Consider the following 12,642-nt stretch of genomic DNA (forward strand, 5'->3'; position numbering starts at 1 on the left):
GGGTGTGTCGAATGTCAAAACGATCTAGGCAAAAATTGCCTACTTGATGTTGACCACATTTTTTCCAATTTGTTTCTAATTTTTTGGCTGCCATGAACAACCAACCAATCTTGACTGACCGTATGGCTGGCTGCCCAAATCTGACCTGCCCGAGTGCCTTTAAAGCCAATGATGCATCAATTCACAACAAAAAATACAACCCTGTGTGAATCTGCAGCTCTTCATTTCGAGCTTCTGACCTGCTGCTCGTTTCGAGCTTCTGTCCTGCTGCTTGTTTCGAGTGTCTGCATCTTATCATCTCGAGCTTCTGATAACGCTCATTTAGTTTTCTGCGCGGTACTAGACATATACATTTTCAATTCGCCGGTGTGTTGCTTTTGGGCTAAGCGACTGCATAGTTTTTTCCGTTGTATCCTGGAAAACAGACTTCTATCGTGATACTCCTAGCACATCCAAGAAGGGACAAATCTATTTTAAGGAAACTTACTTTTTACAGGCCTCGGTTTGATTGCTTTTCTCTTTCCTACTTGCTGCTTCGATTACTACAAACTTAAAACATATCTTCTTCGAGATTCGGTTACGTGAATCAAGTTCAGATATGGACGCTTATTCCACTCACTCGAATGTTCCAAAGGTAACTCCTCCTGTTGCCGCTGCTCCTATTGCTATGGTGACTCTGAGCCATGCTGACACTCCGGAGAAATTTGAAGGCTTGAATTTCAAAAAGTGGCAACAAAAGATGTTGTTCTATCTTACCACCTTTAATCTAGCAAAGTTCCTCTCTTAGGATGCTCCAAAACCTATTGAGGGAGATGTGCAGAATACTAGTGCTATGCCAACCAGTCCGATCCCTTTCTCAAAGTCCTTGTCAACAGGTCCTAAGATAGCTTCTTCTGCATTCGAACTCCGAACTACTCCTCAGGCCGATTGAATTTAACCTCTGAAAGATCTAGGACATCGATCTCTGTACACAAAAACGCGAGTTTAAAACCCGAATCACTCATGTCATGAGGGTCCGTTCTCGTGCCTTTACCAAAAACCTATCTGATATGAATTCTTAATGCATGGAAGACAAATACGACTATATTAAAATCGTACCCTCAATCCAATAAACAAAAGAAATCAAGAAATTTGCCCAATCTTGAAACAAGTAAATGTTTTGGATTATTCACCTCTAGTTTACTTGAAACTAGCAACAAACAATCACGAAGAAAATAACTGATCACAACGGGACCTTCAGAAAACTTGTTTCTGACAACCCATGAGGATAATCAATCGAAAAACGCCACAAAGTTGAAGAATTTTGATAAGTTTGATTTTGAGTAAGCAAAAAGCTTAATAAAAATTCTAAAGAGAATTTTAATTGATCAATATAAAAAATCTGAATTCTATTCCCCATAATAATGAATGTTTTTGTTGTATTTATAATACAACTACAAAATAATAAAAGATATCGCGAAATAATTCAAAATATATTTAAAGATATCAAAGATATGTCCTAAAAGTTTCATAGTATAATTAAAAGACCAAAAATAGGAAAATAATCATAAATAGTCAAAATTCCTGACACACACACAAACACCTTTGGTGCATGTAAAAGTTCGTCCGCTCGATCGGTAAGATTTGACGGATTGATCGAGAAACACTCTGCCCGAAAAATATTTGGCTCCGCTCGATCGATAAGAAATGACAGATCGATCGAGATGTGTTCTACCCACATTTCAAAGTCCTTCACTCTTTTCAATGTCCAACACTTCAATGACGCATTTACTTTCTCCATATTGATCTCCAATTCTTCCAAAACCCTTTTGAGAGTTTAGCATCAACTTTTGAAGTGCATCTTTAAAATTTTTAGCTCGACCTCTCGTAATTGGTCCTCTAGGCATTTCCAATGGATCCTTAGCCACGTGATCAACATGCGAGCCATCCATGATCGCATCATCCTCCCTTTCTTGAAAATGATTTGTCCTCAAATCTTGATCATCATCTACATCAAACAGAGACAAGTCAGAAAACTTAAAAGTTGTACTCACATTGTACTCACCTGACAAGTCTAATTAGTAGGCATTGTCATTGATCCGCTCCAAGACTTGGAAAGGTCCATTGCCTCTAGGTAACAACTTAGAATGTCGCTTCTCCGGAAAACGTTCCTTCCTCAAATGCAACCACACCCAATCATCGGGTTCAAACACGACCTTCTTTTTACCTTTGTTTGCTTGCTTTGTATATTGCAAGTTCTTCTTTTCAATGTTCGCCCTAACCTTCTCATGAAAATTTCTCACAAACTCAGCCTTCTTCTTACCATCGATGTTAACCCTTTCACTCATAGGCAAATACATCAAATCCAATGGAGTTAAAGGATTAAACTCATACACAAATTTAAAAGGCAAAAAAATCGTAGTAGAATGTACACTACGATTATATGCAAACTCAACAAATGGCAAACATTCTTCCCAACTCTTCAAATTCTTTTTTATTATAGTACGCAACAAAGTTCCTAACGTCCTATTAACAACCTCAGTTTGACCATCCGTTTGAGGATGACATGTAGTCGAAAACAGTAGTTTAGTACCAAGTTTGCACCATAATATTTTTCAAAAGTAGCTCAAAAAACGAGTATCTCTATCAGACACAATACTCCTAAGCATTCCATGCAATCTCACAATTCATTAAAGAATAAATCCGCAACATGAGAAGCATCATCAGACCATTTTCGAAAATCTATCAACCACAACATAAATAGAGTCACTCCCCTTCTTAGATCTCTGTAATCCCAAAACAAAATCCATAGAAATTTCTACCCATGGTTCGCTAGGAACAGGAAGTGGAGTATACAATCCATGTGGTTGTGTCTTAGACTTAGCCTTTTTACAAGTCACGCATCTTTCACAAATATTCTCAACATCATGCTTTATATGTGGCCAATAAAAATGTTCAATTTGATGTTCAATTTCCCTCAGAGGTGGCAATACTTGAGGTAGATCCTCTGGAAATAAATTTTCAAATTCCTGCAAGAGAGAAACAACACTGCTCGAAAGATTTTCGGCTATATCACTTGTGTTAAGGAGAATTTCCTTATAGAAAATTAACACAAGTGAAGTATGCACATGTAAAATCTCTCGCAACTCACTCTTTTGGACCATACATATTTTTTTATCGGTCTCTTTCCTCTCAATTTTTTTTCATCTTTTTTTTTTCATTCTTTTTTTCTAAGGCCATCTCACTTTTTTGTTTACTTTTTTTTTCGGCCTTTTCTCTCTTTTTATTTTTCAAATGATTCTCCAATACTTGCTTTGGAGTCATAGGCAATAATACAACAGACTCTTTTTTCATAGTAAAAGAATAACGATTTTTAAAACCATCATGTATCACCTTCCTATCAAATTGTCACGGTCTCCCCAACAAAATATGACAAGCTTGCATAGGAACAACATCATACAATACTTCATCCTCATATTTACCAATGGAAAAAGGTACCACAACTTGCCTAGTCACCCTCACCTCCGAACTATCATTAAACCACTGCAATCTATATGGTTGAGGGTGCTTTAAAATAGGCAACCTCAACTTTTCAACAAACTCACTACTCTCCACATTAGTACAACCCCCCCCCCCCCCCCCCCCCATCAATAATGACACTACACACTTTATTTTTCACAAAGCATCTAATATGAAATAAATTTTCTCTTTGATTTTTTCCTCCTCTTTTTGTTGTACATTCAAAACTCTCATAGTCACCAACAACTCTCCAACCACTGCATCATATCCCTCATCATCGGGATCCCCCAACGCAGATATATCATCATAATTTTTCTCCTCACTTTCCGACTCCAACTCACCACAAGAATTCACAATCATAATTTTTTTTATTAGGACACTAACTAGCAATATGACCAATACATTGACATCTAAAGCATTTGATATCTCTAGAACGATTAATAGGAGTTTCAGATTTACCTTGCACTCTTTGCTTTGGTGTTTCCTGCTTGCTGTCAATTTTTGGTTTATACATCGGCTTGACATTCTCTCGTTTGCCAACATTTGGACGCCAAGCAGTAGAAGAACCTCCAACAGTAGAATTTTAACTCATGCCTCTTCTTTTGATTTGTTGTTCCACTTTTATGGTAATTTGCACCATCTCTTCAAGATCCATGCAATGTCTAAGCTCCACTTGGTCTTGAATCTCCCTATTCAAACCACATAAAAAACGAGTCATAGTTGCTTCACGATCCTCTTCAATATTAGCCCGTATCATAGTAACTTCCAATTATTTGAAATAATCTTCAACACTCTTCGGACCTTGCTTCAAATTCTGTAGCCGTCTAAACATATCACGATAGTAGTAATTCGACACAAATCTCTTCCGCAAAATGTTCTTAATCTCCTCCCATGTCTCAATAGGACGCTCTCGTTTCCTCCTCCTAGAAATAACAAATTGATCCCACCAAATAAGAGCATAATCCACAAACTCAACAACCGCCAATTTTATTTTTTTCGAGTCACTGTAGTTGTGGCAATAAAAAACCGGCTCTACTCTCATCTCCCACTCCAAATAGGCTTCCGGGTCAGATTTTCCATGGAACGAAGGAATCTTCAACTTAATACCACTAACATTCCCATCTTCTCTACCCCCTTCAATGTATCTTCCTCTCACCACTCCCATTTTATTTCTTTCACCCTCATGCTCCCTCCTATTTCCACCCCAATTTTCACCCAAACCCTCTTCATCCTCACCACCATCATCCTCTTCTTCAAATATTTTATTTTTACTCTTACTACCCCCACTAACTTCAATCTTATCCAACTTATCATGTATTGGCCCCAAAGACGCTATCATCATCTTGGTCAATTCATCCATTTGACCTTGAGAAATATTTTGGCTAGAAGAACTCATTGTACCTGCAAGAAAATGTTAGTAATAAAATTTCTCACCCAAAATCTCACAAGTCACTCCAAAAGAATTCACTCAACCCTCTTTTCTTTTCACTCAAATTTATGTATATTTTTTGCTTTGTGTAGGAGTGATTCAAACTCTCAAGTTCACAACTTATAGACACTTGAAGATTGACTCTCAAAGATTGAGAAAACAAGAAGAAGAAATTTATGGACTTTGAATTTATGACTTGCACCCAAGGATGAACAAGAGCAAAATAATTGACCACAAGTTATCTTGCTTTTTCTATATATTTCTTTTGAAGCTTTTTGGCCTTTTTATAATTTTTTTTGACCGAAATTTTCACTTTTTTTTTAAAAAAATTTCGAGATAACTTGTAGCACAAGATACGAAAACTTGGGCGAAAAGATTGATACAAAAACGACTTAGAAATTTGAAATCGCGGCATTTTGTTGCATATGTGTCAGTATATGGATAACTCTATCTGGTCAAGTAAACTAAGAGTTAGTCTGAATATTCTCTGAATGAACTTACAATTTACGTATCGGAAAGATAAACCGAACTGATGTGATATATCAACTGAATGAGCGAGCAGTTTACGTACAAATAGACGAGCAGTTTACTTTCGAACAGTTTCTCATGTCAATGTAGCGATTTGATGACATCCATTTATATCAAAGGTTGCAAACATCGAAATTTAAATTTTTCAACATAAGAAATATAAAATATATTTTTATCAAATTATTTTAGTTATACTATATTATACTCAAAATCTTATTTCACTCAAATATAATTTCATATGCGCATTTTTTTTAGTTTATTTACATAAATTATATTAATTTTTTGAGTAAATTTCAATGATTATACTAACGCATATTGCATACCCATAATTGATCGATATTAAGATGAAATTATTGTTAAAAAAATAAAAATCACAACTCACACACCTCCCTCCACCCCTGAAATTTAGTGACAAATACCTAATTCTTTGAAAAAATTAGCCATGTAAAGCGAATGCATAATCCTTTTCGTTAGTTTTTAATTTTTTGTTTTAAATTGTGTTGAAACCAAAAATAACTAAAACTTATTGATGGCGTAGAATTTAAATTTTGGCATGCTGTAATATAAAATTCAAATGAATTCTGGACCGAAGTGATAGAAATAAAAATTATGACGATAATTAATAGGTTCAATAATTGTTTCTTGAGCGATCACATTATAACGTTTTTTTAAGTATTGTACACAATTAGTGCAAGTTATAATGTTTGGTAAACTACCAAAAAGTTCGATTTTATAATTAAACTAGTATTTCACCCCGTGCGATGCACGAAGTATTAATATTTTAATAAATAAAAAATTATTATTACTTTTTTAGAATATATATCATAAAAAATTTATATCAAGTTTATAATTAATATACATATAAAATTGATTTACTAACAATCAATATACATTCACAACGATACTCTTTTAAAAATTCAAAAATGTAATATTATATAAATTTTTTTATATATTTAATATGATAAATATTAGTGAGAACTAAACATATAAAAGTAACACAACACTCAAGATAATAACATAAATTGAATAAAATGATACATCATTGTATATATTTTAATGCATTCTATATTTTTCAGGTGGGTCCAGCCAGAATATCTATTATCTTAAGCAAAACCTAATTATCATTTATAGCATTTATGCAAATTTTAACATATATAGGGGCAAAAAAATTTAACTGAAATTAATTAAAAAATAATGATATATAATCAAATTTTGAATCGAAATTGATACATTATTATAAATAACATTTTTTAAATTTTTTACATATATATAACACAAAAAGTCAACCATAATTAAGAATTTGTGATAACTTTCTATCAAATTTTTAATTTTGAAACAAAAAAATTGATACATTACAATATATATAGTATTTATGAAAATTTTCATATATGTACACAACAAAAAATTGAAATTAAATTAAAAAGTATTGATAATATCTTGTTAAATTTAAATTTTGAATAAAAAATTGGTACTGCATCATATATTGCGTTTATGAAAATTTTCAAATATACGTAGACATAAAAAATTTAACTAAAACTAAAAAGTAGCAATAACTTCCGATCAAATTTTATTTTTTAAAATTGAAAAATGTTACATCGTCATATATAATATTTATCGAAATTTACACATATACATGGTTACAAAAAAATTAGAAGAAATTATAAAGTATTTATAGTATCCTTTGAAATTTCAATGTTTAAACCGAAAATTGGTACATTATTATATATTAAATTTACAATTTTTTTTTACATATTTGACCAAAAATTAATTGAAATTATAAAGTAATGATAACAAACATACTAACATCCAATCAAATTTCAAATTTGAACAAAAAAATGGTATATTATCATATATAACATTTATGAAAATTTTCACATATATATATATGAATATAAAATTTAACTGAAATAAAAGAATAGCGATAATATACGATCAAATTTCAAATTTTGAACCGTACATTGGTACATTAAAAATTTTCAAATTTTGAATCAAAAATTTTAACATTTTGAAACATCGGATAAATTTTGAACAAAAAAATCATGATATAAAAAAATTTGAAACCTAAAATATTGAAACAATCAATAAAATTTTAAATTTTGAAATATCCAATCAAATATCAAATTTTGAACCGAAAATTATCATATATATACAATTAATGAGAATTTTCACACACATACAAAATTGACTGAAATTAAATTAATTATATTTCAAATAAGTGTTTTAAATTTTATTGATAATAGTTATTTTATTTAATGAATTATAAAAATTATTAAAGACGGATCAAATTATTTATTATAATTTTGTTATTATTTGTTGTATAGCTGGTAGTTATTATTGATAACATGTATATGCTGATCACGATTCACGCATGCAAATATATTAATATTATTTTGTTTAATATTATTTCAAAACCAATATATTCAAATAAATATATGAGAAATAATTATGAATGTTATTATTTTTTAAAAAAATACATCAATTAAATAATAATAATAATGATAATGATAATAATAATAATAATAATAATAATAATAAAAATAAGAAAACAATCGATAAACCTAAAATAAAAAAATTAATGAAATATTATAATCGATCCATATATTTAAAGTTATTTTATATTTTCAATGTTCTTAATTTCAATCTCAATATGAATTTGGAAAGTTTTGAAATTAATTTTATATTTGGTAGGTGAATATCTCTTACTATTATATTAAAGATGTGAGTCTCATACTAATTTTTTTTGGTAAGTCGGTATAGCCTTTTATAATTTTCAAATAATTCTTTACTATATATTTTACAAAAAAAAAAACAATGGAAAAGTAGATAATATTAATCGGTAAAATCCACATTTCAAAAAATAACTTTCCACATCCATTTTCTTTGTATATGCAGTTATTTTTTCTCTCTTCTATTACTTAGCATTATATTTCTCTTTCTTATGAAAAACAAAAAGAGAAAACCAAAACTAACTCAATTTTTGAAACACTATATCAAATATGTTTAAATTAAGCACAAATGCATTTATCACATTTTTTGTTACACACGTGTGTGCCAATATTGCTAGTAATTAATGAAAAATTTTGCAAATATATAGCATAAAAAATTAGTAAAAATTATCATATTAAACTATAACACACAAATATATATATATATATATATATATATATATATATATATATATCATTTATGAAAACTATATGCAAGCATATATAAATGTTTTAGGTTGTGTCGTAAGTTTTTTATTAATAATTTGACATATATATACACGATATTTAAATTATTTACGATATTTTTGGTAAGATTAATTTGTATATGGACACAATAAATCAATTGAAATTAAAAAACAAACATTGATAAAAGTAGTAAATATTATTATTATTATTATTTGAACCAAAAACATTATCTATAGTTTTAACAAAATTTCATCCATAATTTTCATTTATTGTAAGTATGCTTTGGCGGAAAACTACTATATTTAGTAAAAACTCTACTTTTATATATACTAGTATTTCACTCGTGCGATGCACGGATTATATCTTGTGTATAATAAAATTAAATTGGATTAAATTTATATTTCGAATATAAAATTCAAATATAAACAAATTTAAAAAACTAATTATTTGTATGTACTAAAAGGTATTAATTATCATCATAAGATAAGAAATATATAAAACATTATTTTTAAAAAAATGTTACACTTGCTTTAATATTTCCAAATATTGTATTCTTTCGAACATCTTTAATCAAGGCATCCAAATTCATTTTAAAGATTTTGGAGACAATATCCAGACGGTCTTCAGCTCTCAATCCTTGAGCCTCGATAAATCTCATAATTTCTGGCCATTTTGGATTACACGTAAATGTAATGAACAAATCTGGATATCCAGCCCACTTACATATAGCTTTGGCATCTTGGTAATTCTGAATTATATATCTTGCACTCCCAGTAAAAGAAGAAGGCAAGATAATACGTTTTCTTTGTGTAGATGCATTTGTTTCATCACGCAAAAGCGCATCATGAAGACCTTTGTGCATTTCACATCTCAATTATTTTTTATGCATCCGAACATATGTCAACCTTCCAGATTCAACCATTGTGTATGCATCAACAATAAATTGTTGAAAAAGTTTTCTCGAAGACAAAATACTTGAAAATTCGATGTCCCTATCATGCAGTCGATAGGCAAAAATTCTCTTATACTCAATTTTTTTCTACCTCCAACACTTGACTTGGATTCTGAGAATGGAATATCTTCTTGATAACCATCCTCACCATAGGGAGAAAAGTATAGGATACTGGAGAGATATATGCAGGATTCAACTCATTGATATGTTTTAGTTGACCAATTTGTGTTTCTACTAAAATATCTCTGTCTCCCAAAGCCTCATTAAAATATCCCACGATTAATGCAGCAACCTCGAAAATAGAAGGAAGATTATATCGTTTTCCATCCTTATCTATTCTCCCAATCAGCTGTAATTTAATATCGGATTGTACTTCTACCATCATTCTTTCTTTGATCATCCGAAAAGACTTGACCAAAACATTATTTTCATCTAACATGATCTTCAAATCAGAGACTATCTCCAGATGCAGATTATTTGTGTCGCTGTTTTTTCTGAAAAATATGTTTATTCGATATAAATGAATATTTTCTAATAAATTGACAAATACGATAAATACAAAATAAGACATATTTTAAGGCATATCTGACAGTAGAAATTCGATTAGTAATTTCATTTTCTGTGTCGTGAATATATAACTGTGCAAACTTCGGAGATGCACCTTCACATGGAAGTATGCTTCCAATTAAATGATAATTTTGACCATGAAGTTTAAACACTGAAGAGGAGCCACCTTGATTTAAACTTGAATCTATCTTCCCTCCCTTCGACGTGAAATAAAACATACTAATGTACGATATGATATTCTCAAGAAAATGTTTGCTTTTATCATCCACTTCATTTAAAAAATCATGCAATACTTCATGATGTTTTTTTTAAGGAGGAAGTTGTATTTTTTCTTGCATACAACACATGGAGTATTTAGGATTTTGAGATTTTTTAAAGGAGAAAGTTGTATTTTTTTCTTGCATAACCTTTCTTCATACCAGAATATCGCACCACAAAAATCACATCTGTATATTGGATTTCCTATATCCTAGTAATCTATATAAAAAAGGACGTTGTTAATAAACACATATTCCAAAAAAAAAAAATGGAAAATACGTAACATAAAAAAATTAAATATGTTATAACTGAAAATTAAAAAAAAATTCTTTTATAAATTTGAATAAAACAACATAAACTTGTTTTAAACTAAAACAACATAAAACCAATATAATATAATTTTACCAATGGATGATTTTGAGATATTTTTGTCGAGATTGTCATGACTATGTTGAATGTCCAATATGTTAACTTAATTATTTAAATTGAATCAAATTCAACTGCAAAAAAAAAAAAACGTTATTAATTGATGATTATACTTATATCTTAAATATAATATCTTAAAATTAGGAAAAAAACACGTGTAGTTATTAAAAAATTATATTGATAAACAAACGACAGTTTGTCGCCAGTATTAACAGCAGAAAGAGAAATCATCATCAATCGTTAGATCAATCATATCTGATTTATTTTTAGTTGAGCTGCTAGGCATTTAAGAAAAAGAATCTATATCAACTAAGCTCGATGAAGTAGCTGCACGTATACCGATGTTAAAAGAAAACAAATATAATAATTTGAGTAGACAAATAACAAAAAATAACGCATGAAAAAAATATCATACCATTTGTGATCTCACTTAATGGATATTTTGATGTTGTCAATACCATCTTAATTTATGTTGGCTGAAAACAGTTTTATTATATGTTAATTTTTTATATTGATTATTTGCATCATGTTATGTATGTTACATCTTGATTTATCAATACTTTGAGATGTTGCTTTTAATTATAAACGATTTTAGGTAATTATTTTATAAATGTTCTCTTAGAAGGATTCGATATATGCATATATTGAAAATGATTTAAAGTGATTGTTAGCTTAGAATCTTAGATTAGTTAATATAATCATCTGCACAAGTATAATATTAATTCAACAATGTTTTGTTTATTTGCAAGTTATCAATTTAGAAGGACTACTTATATCTTATCAAGAAAGTTAAGTCTATGGTAGATAATGCATTTTTATTAGAAATTTATTGATAAACATCTAGATATCATTTTAAGTTGATGTTTATCCATCTATATATCAATTTCAGATGCATATAAGCAGAAGGAGTTCGATTGAAAAATGATGCGTAAGGACAAATTTTTCAACTTGTATTTCAAACATTAAATATACGGTATGAATAACTCAAAAATTCAATCCCAAAAAGTAAATTAAAAGTATACTTAATTATCTTTTGCTTGATGATTAGTTTTCCGTCTCTTGTTGCCTATCCGTAGATTTTGTCAGTCGCTCCATAGTAATTTTGATTCTTCAAAATTCAGCAGCCTTTCATATGTTTGAATGTTCTTCGCTATATCATTGTGGGAACCTTATAGCCGATCTTGAATTTTTTTTTTATGATTATGAGATAATTGCTTATGAAAATATGTGAGTTTGAATTTGAGCTTGTGTTTTGAATTTCTCGAAATTGTGATTCGATGGTAAATATTTTCAAGAATAATGTGAGAGGAGTGATTTAACTATATATGCTCTATATTTGAGAATCATGACTTATGGGATTGACTCAATAACGGATAACCTATGTTTTCATTTTTTTTTTAAAAAAAATTATTTTGATTTAAATATATTACAATTTTATTATAAATTTTTAAACTTAAATTTTTTTAATCTAAATTTGGAATATATCCTAGTTGCTGTTATTTGATTGAAATTAAATCTGGCATTTAGTTAGATTTAAGTTACGAATTATTTTGATTGATTTGAAAAATCTTTAAATGATATACTTTATTAAGAAAGGAAATATTGCTTATTTTTTTTATTGATCACAATGTCTTATAATTTTATATTTAATTTCCAAATTTCAGGTTTTTTTTTAATCTTTTGTGAAATAATTGGTCACAGTTTCTTATAATTTTACATGGAATTTTCCAATTTTAATTTTTTTTTAATCTTTTGTGAAATGTGCCTTATTTGTCCGAAAAATAGAAAGTAAAATGTGTATTTGTGTTGAA

The sequence above is a fragment of the Henckelia pumila genome, chromosome 2 (genome assembly GCF_033568475.1).
Source record: "Henckelia pumila isolate YLH828 chromosome 2, ASM3356847v2, whole genome shotgun sequence".
Lineage (NCBI taxonomy): Eukaryota > Viridiplantae > Streptophyta > Magnoliopsida > Lamiales > Gesneriaceae > Henckelia > Henckelia pumila.